This window comes from Armigeres subalbatus, chromosome 1, assembly GCF_024139115.2.
Source record: "Armigeres subalbatus isolate Guangzhou_Male chromosome 1, GZ_Asu_2, whole genome shotgun sequence".
Taxonomy (NCBI): domain Eukaryota; kingdom Metazoa; phylum Arthropoda; class Insecta; order Diptera; family Culicidae; genus Armigeres; species Armigeres subalbatus.
This window is the reverse complement of record NC_085139.1, coordinates 82,667,528-82,681,860: the sequence shown is the minus strand read 5'-3', so window position 1 is coordinate 82,681,860 and position 14,333 is coordinate 82,667,528. Positions and strand designations below refer to the sequence as shown.

Here is a 14,333-nt window from a genome sequence, read left to right as displayed (position 1 = left end):
TTAATCAAACATACACAACGCGATGAACCTTTCGACGAAGACAACGACAAACATATTCTCTATGCTTTGGAAGCAGGGACGTTTGAGATTACATGGAAGGACATAAAACAGCATTCGGAAGACGATAAAGAAATGATTGCAATACGTGACGCTCTGGATAGCAATTATTGGCCTGGTCATATGAAGCAATTTGAAACTCATGCAAAGGAACTACGCACATTGGGCCCAAAAATTTTCAGAGGTAACAAAATCGTATTGCCAAAGCTATTACGGAAGAAGTCACTTCAAACAGCACATCGCGGCCATATTGGTACAGCAGCTATGAAGCGAATGATGCGTGAATATTTCTGGTGGCCAGGAATGAGCAAAGACGTTGAATCTTTTATCAAAAGTTGCGAAACATGCCTTACATTATCCAAAAAAAATCCTCCAATACCATTGACTAGTCGACGTCTTCCAGAAGGACCTTGGGAAATTCTCCAGGTCGATTTTTTGTCATTGCCGTTTTGTGGATCAGGAGAGTTTCTAGTACTAGTGGACACATATTCGAGATACTTGTCTGTGGTAGAAATGAAGTCAACGGATGCAGCTAGTACCAATCTTGCGCTTAGTAGAATATTTTTCGTATGGGGTCTACCTCTAGTGCTTCAAAGCGACAACGGTCCTCCATTCCAGAGCAAAGAATTCGTGGATTATTGGCAAAGGTGTTCGAGTGAGAAAATCCATTCCTTTGAGTCCACAGTCGAACGGTGCTGTTGAGCGACAAAATCAAGGACTGATCAAAGCAATAGCTGCAGCCAAGCAGGAAAAGGAGAATTGCAAAAATGCTCTACAAATTTACGTTCACACACATAATACGGCTAAACAACACTCTCGATTGGGAATCACTCCGTTCGAGCTATTAGTTGGTTGGAAACATAGGGGTATTTTTCCTGCACTTTGGGAATCAAAGTCAAATGAACCAGATATAGAAGATATAAGAGAAAAGGATGCCGTTGCGAAACTGATAAGCAAACAATATGCAGATTATCACAGAGGTGCCAAGGAATCGGAAATAAAAATTGGAGATAAGGTTGTTGTTGCAGTCCAGAAGAAAAGTAAAGAGTTATATCAAGAGAAGGAGGAAAAATTGTAATAAGAAGCGATCGCGGGGTACAGTACGTAAGGAAAATTCAAGATATGAAATTGGTACCGTACGAGCTAACAGAACATGATTCAGATAATTCAAGAATGGATGATTTACAACTTGAAATAAGGAATGATTATATAAAGGGTATAACATTCAATAACATTAGTATCTTGTAGCTTTATTTGAAATTATGTTTGTAAATATATATATGCATTTTTTTCAATAGATGAGATTGAAAACGGAGAAGTTTATGGGGACGTACACCGAGAGAAGGATGATACAGCTGAGCAACCAACAAGAACTGTGGATGAAGGATGCTCAAGCAAAATGGAGAGACCTAAACGATCAGTTCGTAAGCCGACGAAATACAATGACATGTTTATGTATACAATATATGAATAGAGAGTAGACAAAGAGGGAGATGTAGAGAATAAGATTAGCATTAAAAAAAAACGTAGCAATCACTTAATGTTCAATTACGAGTTCAATATTATCTTAGGAGTCGGGTCAGGAAAGAAATTCAATAAATCAGTTTTGAGAGAGAGTTTGTAGAGGACGAACGTAAAACAAAGAAGTGTTCTTCGATCACTAAGGAAGTCCAACAAGTCTGTCTGGCCTGTCCATCAAAGTCGTTAGTTCGCCAAAGTCGTTAGTCCGTCAAGGTCGTCTGTCCATCAAGCTCTGATGTTCTGGTGTTCGAAGTCCGGATCCGTCACAACAAGTTCTTCCAGTCCGTCTATTCCGTCCAGTCCGTCCAGTCCGTCCATTCCATCCAGTCCGTCCAGTCCGTCCAGTCCGTCCAGTTCGCTAGTTCATCAAACTCGTTCAAGCATTAATTCTGTGTGAGAATCCGGATCGTCAGTCTGAGTCGTCCAGTTAGTCCCACCAAGTCCGCCCAATTGCCACGTCATGGAAGACAGCGGTCACCACATGATAGAACTTGCGTGTATCTTGAGAACGGCACAGCTGTTCCATCTCATCACACTCCGCTTCTTCCAGGCGGCGTTTCTTCTCCTGAAAAAGGCGGGTCTGCTGTCTCCGCTTCCGTCTATAACGTGACCGCCCGCGCTGCGTCCTTCTCCTCCAGAATCTGTCTGCACTCTTCGTCGAACCAATCGTTCCGTCGACTTCGTCCTACATACCCGAAGTTGATCTCTGCTGCGTCGTTAATGGCTGCTTTAACTGTATTCCAGCAGTCCTCAAGAGGGGTCCCATCGAGCTCACCCTCTTCCGGCAACGCTGCCTCGAGATGCTGCGCGTATGCAGTGGAAACATCAGGTTGCTTCAGTCGCTCTACGACCTAGACCGCGGCGGTCGTCGGTACCGAACATTGTTGATGACGGATAGTTTTGGGCGCAGTTAACCATCATCAGATAGTGGTCAGAGTCGATGTTAGCGCCACGATATGTCCTGACGTCGATAATGTCGGAGAAGTGCCGTTCATCAATCAGTCGATTTGTGATTCTGTCAACAGAGGTGATCTCCAGGTGTACCGATACGGAAGGCTGTGTTGGAAGTTAGTGCTGCGAATGGCCATATTCTTGGAGGCAGCGAAATCAATTAGTCGCAGGCCGTTTTCGTTCGTCAGCCGGTGAGCGCTGCACTTCTCAATAGTCGGTCTTAATTTCAACTCTTGGCCAACCTGAGCGTACAAATATTCTATGATGATTTTGGCCAGCTGTCGTACTCACGTTCAAGCTGCGCGAAGAATGTGTCCTTATCATCATCAGTGCTTCCGGAGTGTGGACTATGGACGTTTATTATGCTGAAGTTGAAGAACCGGCCTTTCATCATTAACCTGCACATTCTCTTATTGATCAGCTACCACCCGATCACGCGCTTTTGCATATCGCCCATAACTATGAAAGCTGTTCCCAGCTCGTGTGTGTTGCCGCAGCTTTGGTAGATGGTATGATTACCTCTAAACGTTCGCACCATTGATCCCTTTCAACAAACCTCCTGCAACGTTATGATGCCGAATCCATGGTCCTTGAACACATCGACGAGTATGCGTGTGCTCCCGATGAAGCTGAAAGATTTGCAGTTCCACGAACCGAGTTTCCAATCACTAGTCCCTTTTCGTCACAGTGATCTTCGTCGATTGTTCCAGTCCGTACTCTCGTGGACCATGGTGCACAGTTTTACTTAGAGTCCCTCGCTGGCACTTGGACGATGACCGGCCACCCTTAACATGGAGAACAAACGCTCAGTAAGATTTGCACCTTCAAAGAAGAGCTTAAGTTCAGCATACAACCATAGTTCCCACCGGGGTTGATTACCCGATCTTCCTTAAGTTCGCTCGTATCCCGGCCAGCGCCAAGATGAGGTAGGGATAGGAGTTGCTGGGTAAGAGGCTGAGGATCGCGAGATGGGGTCTATTTTATTCCTTTAGATACGCGAAGTACCAATGGTACGCTTAACCCAGCATTTGCCGTGCCAGAGAACCTCTTCTAAATAATGTGAATATTTGAAAGACACTAACGAGGGGCATAAAATGAATACAGCACCACGTAGAGATAGAAGACTGGATGGAAAATAATATTCTCATAAATGTATTTAATCAGTTTCCCATATAAACTTTATGCTCGTTGAGCCTCCACTTATACTTGAAGGATCTTACTGAAATTAAGATAGCAAATATTTTTTTCAAATCGTTCTAAAATGAGCATGAGCAGGATAACCGTACAATTCGTAGTTGCTACTCCGTGATTGACTAGAACTTGTGAAATTGCACAGGGAACCAATTGAATGGAGCTTGGGTTTTAACTATCATTCTCAATGTGCAAATTTCGGAAATTCAATGCATTTTACTAAGTCAATTACGGCGCCGGCCACGTCCTTACGGTCATCAAGGGAAGGAAGGATTATTAGTTCAACTCTCGTTGCTACTAGAGACCGAGTATACCTCTGCATCTCCACGATAGTCTTAGGATAGGATATTGTGTTAGTATGAAGGGATATATTATCTGGATTCACTTTGGTAAGTGATGCGATCTATGGGATAGGAATATATGAATGAGAATTACAAGTACTAGAGTAATGAGAAAGTATTAAAGTGAATTCTAATGGGATTCATTTTTTACAATTAGAATTTGAATGCTATTGGATTCTAATACCACGCACACGTCTACCACACCATCGCTACCCGCACATTAACCTCACACATTCTTACTTGTATGAGGCCTGCACGAGCATAGCGACCGTATATAGCATTCGTATGCGGGTACAAATGAATACCAATCTATTTTTACATTTTATTTACTGCTACTAAGTAACAGGCAGCTTTTTTTTATAACAATTCTATATTTAGAATCATACTTGCTAGCAATGAGAATTTGATTTGCAAAGAGATTGAGTTATATGATTAACGAAATTATCTAATAGGAAATTGGAAAGGGCCAGGGATCAAACCCTTAATCTCCTGCTTATGAGGCAGAAGCAGTGACACAAGGCCACCAAGCACCCGCAAATATTTTTTTCAAATCGTTCTAAAATATACATTAAATCAATTTCATGAGACAATCATCTTTTGAATCACCAAGTTGAATGCCTTAACAAAACGGAAAATCACTGCGTCTGTCATCAGCCCAGTAGTTGTTACTTTCAAACAACTAAAATCATAGCATAGCATAGCAGAGTACCCTTGGACAAATCGTTGATGGATTTGCAGAGATAAACATCACAGATAAAAATATGTTGTGAATTTAAATGTATTTGTATGCACATATTCGCGGCATGCAAATAAACGCAACATTAAATCGATCTGTGCTTGATTGTAAAATTCAATCAAATTCAATTGAATATCGAATGTTTATTTGATTGTTGGGATCAGGTGCAATTTTACCACACGTTGAATTTTCAAAATTATTTGCTGTGATATTTAGAACGTTATTGTGATCTATCTGGGTGATATAAGACAGAAGCATAAGTATAGTTCTGATAACATTGTGCTGATTTTGAAAAAGTTTGCTCTTCATGTAATTAATTCCAATTCTTCGTGATTGCAAAATGTAGATCATTGAATATCTTCAATTATATCAAGTGTATTATTTTTCTCTGTCGAATGCTTTTTTTCAGGTTTGCTCCAACGGCAAGTAGCCGCAAAATGCAATAAAAATTAAATTAGTGTATACAAGTAAAGAACGATATACAAAATTGCCCCCTTTCATCGGCCGCACGTATTTCAATCTGCCTCCTAGTGCAGACTGCTGATCACTCTTTACTTGCTCTGTGCCTTTCGACCGCTTTCCGCAAGTAATGAACTGAAAATTGTGTTAAATTTTCACACAATTTCCGATCGCGTCTTATTTCCAGATTAGCCAGCGATCACGATTTCCAGCGGGATTATCAATTTTGTGCAATTTAGATGGAGCCTAATGACCGCGCACACCAGTCACGGGGACTGACGGATGGTCGTACTCTGCCGCTATCAAAAGTGGACCCCCGGGAGGTACGCTGGTAACGGATATCTAGTCTACAAAGAGAGCTTCCAAACCTCCGCCCTTCCCATGAGTTTTTTTGAGACGTGATTTCTCGGAGCACAAACGGACGAACCAAGAGGAATTTTCTTCTAATGGCTGGGTTGCTTTCAAGCAAACTCGTAAAACAATTACCGGTTTGCCTCCGATTTCCGAGGTAATCACGAGACGAATTGCTTTGCTCATGACATAAGAACGTTTAATTTGTAACTACCAACCAGCCAATGGAGCCCGTCTGACTAGTCATTTGGTTTGTGGGTGCAACATTGTTACGGACTGTAATCGCTCGAGAGTACTTTCAACGGGAATTCATACGGGAGAACCAAATAATGCATGTGCCAACTAATTCAAGCCGCTAGGCTCAGTCAGTCAGTGGTTTGTTGCGCGAATGGAAGGACGGATAGATTTCAAGCTGACACCTTATGGAACGAAAATGGGCTATAATTGAGCTGAAATGACTGGGAATGTGTGGTTTTGGAGCCTTGGAACTCAATCGTGGCAGATGGTTAAGCAACAGCTGGTAATAAAACAAGAGCGATTGAAGACAATGTGGGGTTGCAGGTAAATTAACTTTTAACGAGACCTTTTAAATCATCAGGTCCTGAGTACTTTGTTACCTTCTTGATCGTTATGGTATAATACGACTAAAGGTTTGCACTCCATTACACTGATTCAGAATCAACGCCAAACTGGATGAAATTCTGCTAGGACTTAAAAATTATCAAAAGGATGTAATATTGCGGTCGGCAGTTACGAACATTTTTGGTATTATGATAATAATTGTGAATAATTGAATAAATGATTTCAGGTTTGAATCACGGAGTCTCTTGTAGCTAAAACCTATTGAGTGTAAGAAATAGTCGATGATATTCTGGATAGAAATGCAAAGTAGTTTATATTATGCTTCCTGTTACCGCTATCTGTCCCATCTTTGCTAGGTTTCTTATTCATATGGGGCAAATATGCAATTACGGGCAATAATGTCAACTGAACTTAAGCACACACATATTGTGGTAATAAAAAAATCGTCTTGTAACTTCTATGTCCGAATAGTACCCACAATGGTTGAATTATTTTAGAAAATATATTGTTATGCCAATTAGTTGAACGAGTACGAAAGTAAAGTCGAGATTGATCTGTTTAATTGAGACATTACTACAAGAAACAATAGCGCAGAGCTCAGCCCGATACTATGACTACGGTGATAAATAATCATCCGCTCTTCAAATATTGAATCTGAAATCCACCGTAAATGGGCCGGTACCTCCCTTCAATCCAATTCATCGTAATCCGTTTTGCTCAGACATCGCATCTAAATCGACATAACGATAACAGCATCATTAATTACTGCGAAAGCATCATCAATCATGATTACAATTTTCAAATTAACCAGAAAATCGGCCCGAACAACTCGACTCGACTCAGGCTTTGGTTGCTTGCCCCCGTCTCCCGCTGATGGTCGCGCTTTCCTAATTCCCTGGGCCAAGCCCATCCTACCATATCCAAACCGACCTGCCAGATTGAGGTAAGAAAATTGAAAGATTTAGAGCTCATAACGAGCGCTTCGCAATTCGGAGTTAATTGAATGATTTGTCATGGCCGATACTCGAAAAGGTCGAACTCTGCCATCATTTCGCGTTTCTCGAGCCCCTGAGCATGAAATAATCATTATTTAACCACGCAACACCGATTTGGATGGCTGACTGACTGAACACTTTGTCCGATAGGATTTATAGCGTGTGATGTGGCCATTGGCGTAGCTAAAGAGGGCAGGTCAAACTGCATCACTTCCCTAATTGAATTGATTTTAAAATGATCGCAGAACATCCAGTAATTGTCATAGCTAGTAATACAAGTTATCCCTATAGTTGAAAGACTGTATATTAACTATCTTCAGTGATAGCCATGATTTATGCTTTAGATATTTTTTCTGTCGATACCCCTTTCCAGGAAACAGCCACACCGATGGATCTGGCTGCCAGTGCGATTGTTTGTAGGAACATCTTAATTCACAGATTTTGGGAATCCGGTTCCCAGCCCGAAGAAAGCTCCATCCCAGTCAGCCTGATCAGCATCAATCTTGGCGGTGGAACGAAAGCCATCCGCATCAGCCAATAAGCATACGAACGGACGGAAACATGCCACGTGTGTTATCTCAATCAGGGGAATAATAAATCAATCGAGCCACAACCAACCAACAACAAAAGGCACAAAAAGGTAAAGCGTTATAAATTTGACACATTAATCTACTACGATACCAAACAATTTGAGCACACACACAACCGCGCTGTACTCCATTCATAATTCCATCAAACTGGTCGAAAGCACGAAGGAACGGTGATAATCATGTTTCCGAGGAACTACTCTCCTGAACTCATTGAGGTTCTCATGAACACCGTTGAATAGCCGGGGATCGATGATGAACGTTCGGTCGGAGCTTGGTTTCGAGTCCCAACCCAACGAGATGTTGCTTTTGTGGGCTTGCTTGGCTTGTTGCCCTGGAACACACGGCGAAGAAAAGCAATATTAACTAATCGATTAACATCTTTAAGTTGGCTGAAAATGAACCGGCCAGCAATCAATGCCGTTCATAACATAATAAAGCAAACAGAGAATTCTAATACGACGATTGATCAGGATGTTGGTTGAAATAGCTCGGCTGAGAAATGTGGAGTTGCGGCGGACGAATAGATAGATTTTTCTCAAGCGAATCAGTCCAATCAGGGGGGCTGACAGTGGAAACGTTAAGTTAGCTTACATTGATAAGTATGAAAAATTAAAATGTTTGCTTTTTTTTCTTTAAAGACTTAACATCCCAAACAACCAAAAGTTCGGATAAGAGAGGTTGTTTTTGGGTAATTCAGCTAGCGTTTTAAGTATTTTTTTGTACGGTTTGAGCGCAAAAGTGAATTTTGAAGATCCGGTAAGGTACTTGGAACTGAATGTGAACCAACAGTGGACTAATTGATTCGGTTAGGAACAAATTTAAGTACAATCTGAACTTTTGGTTGCTTCGGACTCCAACTGGATCTTAGCCTGCTTTTCAACTTGGTGTTCTTTAATATCTCCGCAGTTATTATTAACTACCTAGACCACTATAGGTACCGTGATCTAAGCAATCGGTGGTAGCGCGTAAAACTAAAAAAAGAAAAGAAAGAAAGAAAGAAAGAAAAAAAAAGTAAAAAAGTAAGAAAGTGAAATCTGGTCAGTTTACTGCCCATCAAATTTGTTTAGGGTGTCAATAATGTTTTCCGGCCAGACCAACAATTGAATTCGCCATCTCCGGATTAGCAATACAATGCCTTTGCTCGCTACTCGTAAGCAACTTGTGCAACTTAGGCATCTCCTCGCAGCTGATTTGATAGAGTCTAACGAGCCACAAAGTAATACGTCTTCGGGCTCCAGATGCGACTCCAATAACAATTTCGATATTGCATCTACGCTTCTGACACGTTATGATTCAAACGCAAGCATTCAGAGCGTTTTAGCTGAAATTGTCTTGAATACCATGATTGTCGGTGCTACCGACATCTGCTGACTGCGGTCTATCGTACAGAAGCTCAATTACCTTGGGTTGTCTATTTGAATCATTCAGTGGACAAAGCCGCATTGATTCGCTAGCAAGCTACATAGTTTCCAAATTTATTCTCCGAAAATGCTCCGTTAGTTCAGAAATCGTATGCTATGAATGCGTGGCCACAGGTTCCAGACCTTCCTACGTTATGGATTCCGTTATGGTTATGGAATCCAACGTTATGGATTCTACCTTCGGGGCAGCATATCGATGAACGTTGGCAACATTTATCATCCCTGTGACTCGCTTCGACAATACTTACTCGATCCTCCTTCTCCTGGGTATTACAAATACGCATTGGACCCCCGGGGTGTCGTTTTATAGGAAGTTTTTGAGGCAGCTAATCTGCTGATAGGGGCCCTTCTTAGTAGGCATATGCGGTATTTCGAAAAATTTCGTTTCAGGTGGTTCGAAACGAAATTCCGCGGAATTTCGCGGAATTTGAGCATGGCGAAATCTGATTTCTTGATTTTGTTTCGTTTCGTAAAATAACAAAAATTTCGCTAGAAAAAACTAGCTTCTAACGAAATTTAACGGAATTCCGCGGAATTTCGAAACAAATTTAGACTAATTCATACTTTATATTATCAAAAAATGTTGGCTGCGCCGCTGAACAAAATCGTTAAGTTGTTTTCAAAACTTTAGGTTATACAAATTTTTCTATTAACGCTTACTAACCCCATTCTTAGTCGACAAATACGTAAGTAGTTTTCTTCTATAAAACGTCTTCAGTGTCTCCATGATTAAATTTTGTGATATTTTTTTACTATTTGCACAATATGCATGCGGAATCGATCGTGTTACTGCTGGTCATGGGACGGCAGCTAGTCCGGGAGAACGCGAAGTGATAAAAAATCTGCCTCGCGTAGCAGAAATTTGTTTAACCAGTGTGCAATCGATCGTTTTGATGCTGATCACGCCAGCTAGTGTGGGGCCCTCCTTAGCCGTGTGGTAAGACGCGTGGCTACAAAGCAAGAACATGCTGAGGGTGGCTGGGTTCGATTCCCGGTGCCGGTCTAGGCAATTTTCGGATTGGAAATTGTCTCGACTTACCTGGGCATAAAAGTATTATCGTGCTAGCCTCATGATATACGAATGCGAAAATGGTAACCTGGCTTAGAAACCTCGCAGTTAATAACTGTGGAAGTGCTTAATGAACACTAAGCTGCGAGGCGGCTCTGTCCCAGTGCTGGGATGTAATGCCAATAAGAAGAAGAAGAAGCCAGCTAGTGTGGGTTAACGCGAAGTGATAAAACTAATGTCTGCATCGAAGAGCACAAAATTATTTAGTGCGGAATCGATCGTGTTGTAGAAGATTATTAAACGAAGCACATTGATCTTGCGTTGGATTGATTTGAAACACAGTTTTCGTCTTCTTGTTTTCAAAATAACTTAGTTCACAATAAATATTTTGTCGCTTACCAAGGGGTTTCACATGAATTACCCAAGTAACACGGTTTGTTGTATGAGTGTTAAAAATACATCTTCCGAACATATAGTATGTTACATTTTGGTCTGAAAAACTGCTTTGATTACTTTCACACGACCCAAACAGCGCAAAAATTATCGATATCTAGATGAACATTTCAAATGGGCCTAACTAACTTTGACCTCGAACTGAGAAATCAAGAAATGAAAATTCGAATGAAAAAAATATTCCCTATTTTAACAGAGAAACAATATATCAGTTTTTAAATGATTCTCAGACGTAAAAACAGTCGTAGAATTCGAATATAATGTTTGTTTAGCATTTTTCATAAAGTACGGATGGTTTATAAACAGTTTTGTTACTTAGGACCTATTGTTTTTTATTTTTCAGTTGGGACTTGTTACGTAGGACATTATGCAAAGATGACTGCCACTTCGGACCTTAGTATAATTTAATTACAATTTTCAGTTTTACATGTAATAAGTTGATTGTAGGTATTGTTTGCTGTAAATTTCAGTTCAATCAACTACTGCATACGCTAGCGCATTTAATATTAACGAATTTGCCTAAAAGTACACGCGGCGCTCCCCAAAGGAAACGACGCACCGCGCTTTTTGCTGCCCGTATACTCGATTCTTATGGGGAGATAACATTGCGGCGTTTCCTAGGGTGCGGTTGTTCCTTTCGAATGGGAAACGCCGCGTGGAATCTTGTGCAAATGCGCTTTTGGAAACACCCAGCAACAGCCGCGCGGTGTATCGTATTGACAGCACCCTACAATATGCAATTGGGTTGTTTAGCAAAGAAAAATATGAGGATTTTTATTGTTTAACATAAAGAGCATGCTTTGCTGATCTCCAATATATTTTTATTTTGTTTGTAAACCTTTTATTTACATTTCTATACAGCAAACAATAAACCATTTCAATCGATAGAATGACACTAACATTCATAGAATGACATTTAGCCCATGCAGCATAAGAACAAATTTTTAGTCCCATATAAATTTAAAATGCAAATTAAAAATAGTTCCGGGGCTCCAAAAATTCTGAAAAATTGGGGTTAGGCTCAGTTTTTTATGCATATTCAGAATATGTAAAAACATATATACCCCTAAACAACCCAATTTATATGAGGTTTTCAGTTTTCACGGTTTTCAGCCAAAATATACAGTCCTAAAACAATTACAGTCCTAAAACAACTTGGGAAGTTGATTCTAACTGCCCGATTGAGCTCAGATTGGTAGGAAATGCAGTTGTCCGTGGGAGTCGATAACTTTTAGTTTCCAAAGCCAGTATAGTGGTGTTATTATATGCCTAGTATTTATCCAACAACTAATAACTTCTTTTTATTTACTCTGCATTTCTTTTGTAACTTGTTTCCTATCCGAAAACATTCCATACCGGACCAAGAATCGAACTCGCCATCCATACCTAAACTAAAACGACATCATAACACAGGAAATTTAAATACTCGTGCCCCATAATGATGCTCTTAACAACCTGCGGCAAAGTTCGAGCAATAAAATTAATTCCGTATGATTAAGACTGTTCACTGTCTGTGATGGAATTCCTTTCTAATACACACTGCTCCCATTAATGTGATGAAAGATTAAGTGATTTTCAATATTTAGAAAGTACAGGAATTATGAATTTTCAATTTTTCGCATTTTTTTTCCATTTTTATCTAATGGTTTTGTTTTTTCTGTTTTATTTTCGTCTATCGAATAACACGTGACTAATGGCCGAGATCTCTGTATAGTGATCTGAGTCTTGAAATCCAGACGAGCTCCCAAGTTATCACAGTTCAGCAATATGCCAGCACGACGGCCAATGGTAAACCCTCTTCCGTATCGTCAGTGGCAAAGCTCGCTGAAAAACCTAAAATTGCTCAGGATCTTCTGGTAGGCCACATTTTTCCTCCCCTCCAGACCATCGTTAAGGAGAGCGAGTTCCGTTTAATAAAATTTCTCACGGTACTTGTCGCGGCAAACGTTCAGTTATTTAGTTGATTGTTGATCACTGATTCCTATTCGATGCGCTTGCACAGTCGACTGGCCCAGCCTAGTATGAAGAGAATAACAAATTTCCGTGAGAAAATCATTCTTTGAACATTTGTAATGATTGATTAGATTGGAAATTAATATGCGGGTTTATCAGCTGCATTGACTTTCTCACCTAAGCAAATAATCCATGGGATGTGATCTTAATAACGAAAGGGCACAGCGTCGGCTAGCGCGGGAATTTGGGTTGCCTGGAATCTTCCGTATGGGAGGTTGGCAGCAGTACGATATGCGATTCGCAATCAAAGATTCCACTGAAGTCATTTCCTTCAGCAACCGGCAGTTCACAAACGAAGGTAACCCCTGGAGAATGTAATTAGAAAAACTTAACTAATGCATGAAATAATATTAAAATTCCCTTACCTCTTGTTTGTGTTGGGATCGATGTCGTGCTTGGGCAGGAATCCGATGATAAAGAGCTCCGCCAAGATATGATCAAAGTTCCGCCAGCTAACTTGATTGATTAGCGGACTAGCTTGCTCTTGGCGACTCTTGAGTGTTGTCTTCATTTAATTTTAGTTAAAAAACATACTTTTAATAAAGAAAACAAAAATTTGTTAATGTGCGACCAAAGGTCCCATCTGAAATTTTGATTTTGTTTTGACAGATTTCAGATGGGACCGTCAAATTGCAAAAGGTCCAAACGACAAATCTGTCAGATATTGCCGATAATGCAGGTTGGACGTTTTGCACTGGAAAAAAAATATAGTGAAATAATGAAAAAATAAATGTGGATTTAAATTGATCGCTAAGATTAGGAGCACAGTTGAGTGTCTGCGCTAATAACTCAATTTGTTTACAAATGTTACTTAGGACCTTTAGAAATGTTCCTCTAGATATTTTTAACATTTTTCAGTCGCAACCTTGTTTTTGATTGCACATTCACAAGACTAAACTTCAGTACTAAGGATGTTTTCAATAACCGACTTTCAACATTGTTCTGTCAAATTGAATACCAAAACAAAAATGCTGACCAACACGTTCAAAGAAATAATTTTTATACAAAAACGAATGAAAACAAGCATGCGTGAAATGATGAACACCATTTTAATAATATTAATAAACATATACAAACTGTATAAATAAATCAAATTTGTTTCGAAGTCTCGGTCGAAACATTATATGCGGCACATGTTTCATTGGCTAACTTTTCATTTTACTTCTCCTTAATTCATTCGCCATTGATTGAAGAAAAATTTAACTATGCCAAAACATAATTTTGAAATTGATATGTAAACAAATTCTTGAATCTGCAAAAGAAAAACAATATGGCGAGTTGTCGATAAACAACAGGGTCGATGAAGAACGTTCATAATGGAACGTACACACAGTCAAGCAGTTTGACCAACAATGACTCCACCTCTCGTTTATTCAAACATCCATCAAGTTTTACCAACAGCGGAACGAACAATCAATTTATTCGACTAACAATATCACACACGAACGACCGAAGCGACAACCAGAGCACCAACCATCAAAAAATATATGGGGGTTTGTGCAACTTCACTACAAATGCTCAAACATGTTCGGCGAACCTTGACTCCACCCCCGACAACTCAAACCAAAATCAAACCGTTTTAATTTTTTCCAACCGAGCCGCCAACTGTCAAATGGTTGTTCGAACAACTTCACATACGTGCAAACTAAGCAGCAACCGAAGC

At 40.2% G+C, this 14,333-nt stretch overlaps 1 long non-coding RNA gene across 1 annotated transcript; it reads right to left on the bottom strand.

The window, feature by feature from the left end:
• Positions 1 to 12,287: 12,287 nt before the first annotated feature.
• Positions 12,288 to 13,306, bottom strand: LOC134215746 (uncharacterized). Its single transcript, XR_009980307.1, has 3 exons — positions 13,036 to 13,306; positions 12,788 to 12,975; positions 12,288 to 12,673 (listed from the first exon to the last, which is right to left on the bottom strand). It is a non-coding gene; the product is annotated as an uncharacterized LOC134215746 (long non-coding RNA).
• Between the last annotated feature and the right edge of the window lie 1,027 nt (positions 13,307 to 14,333).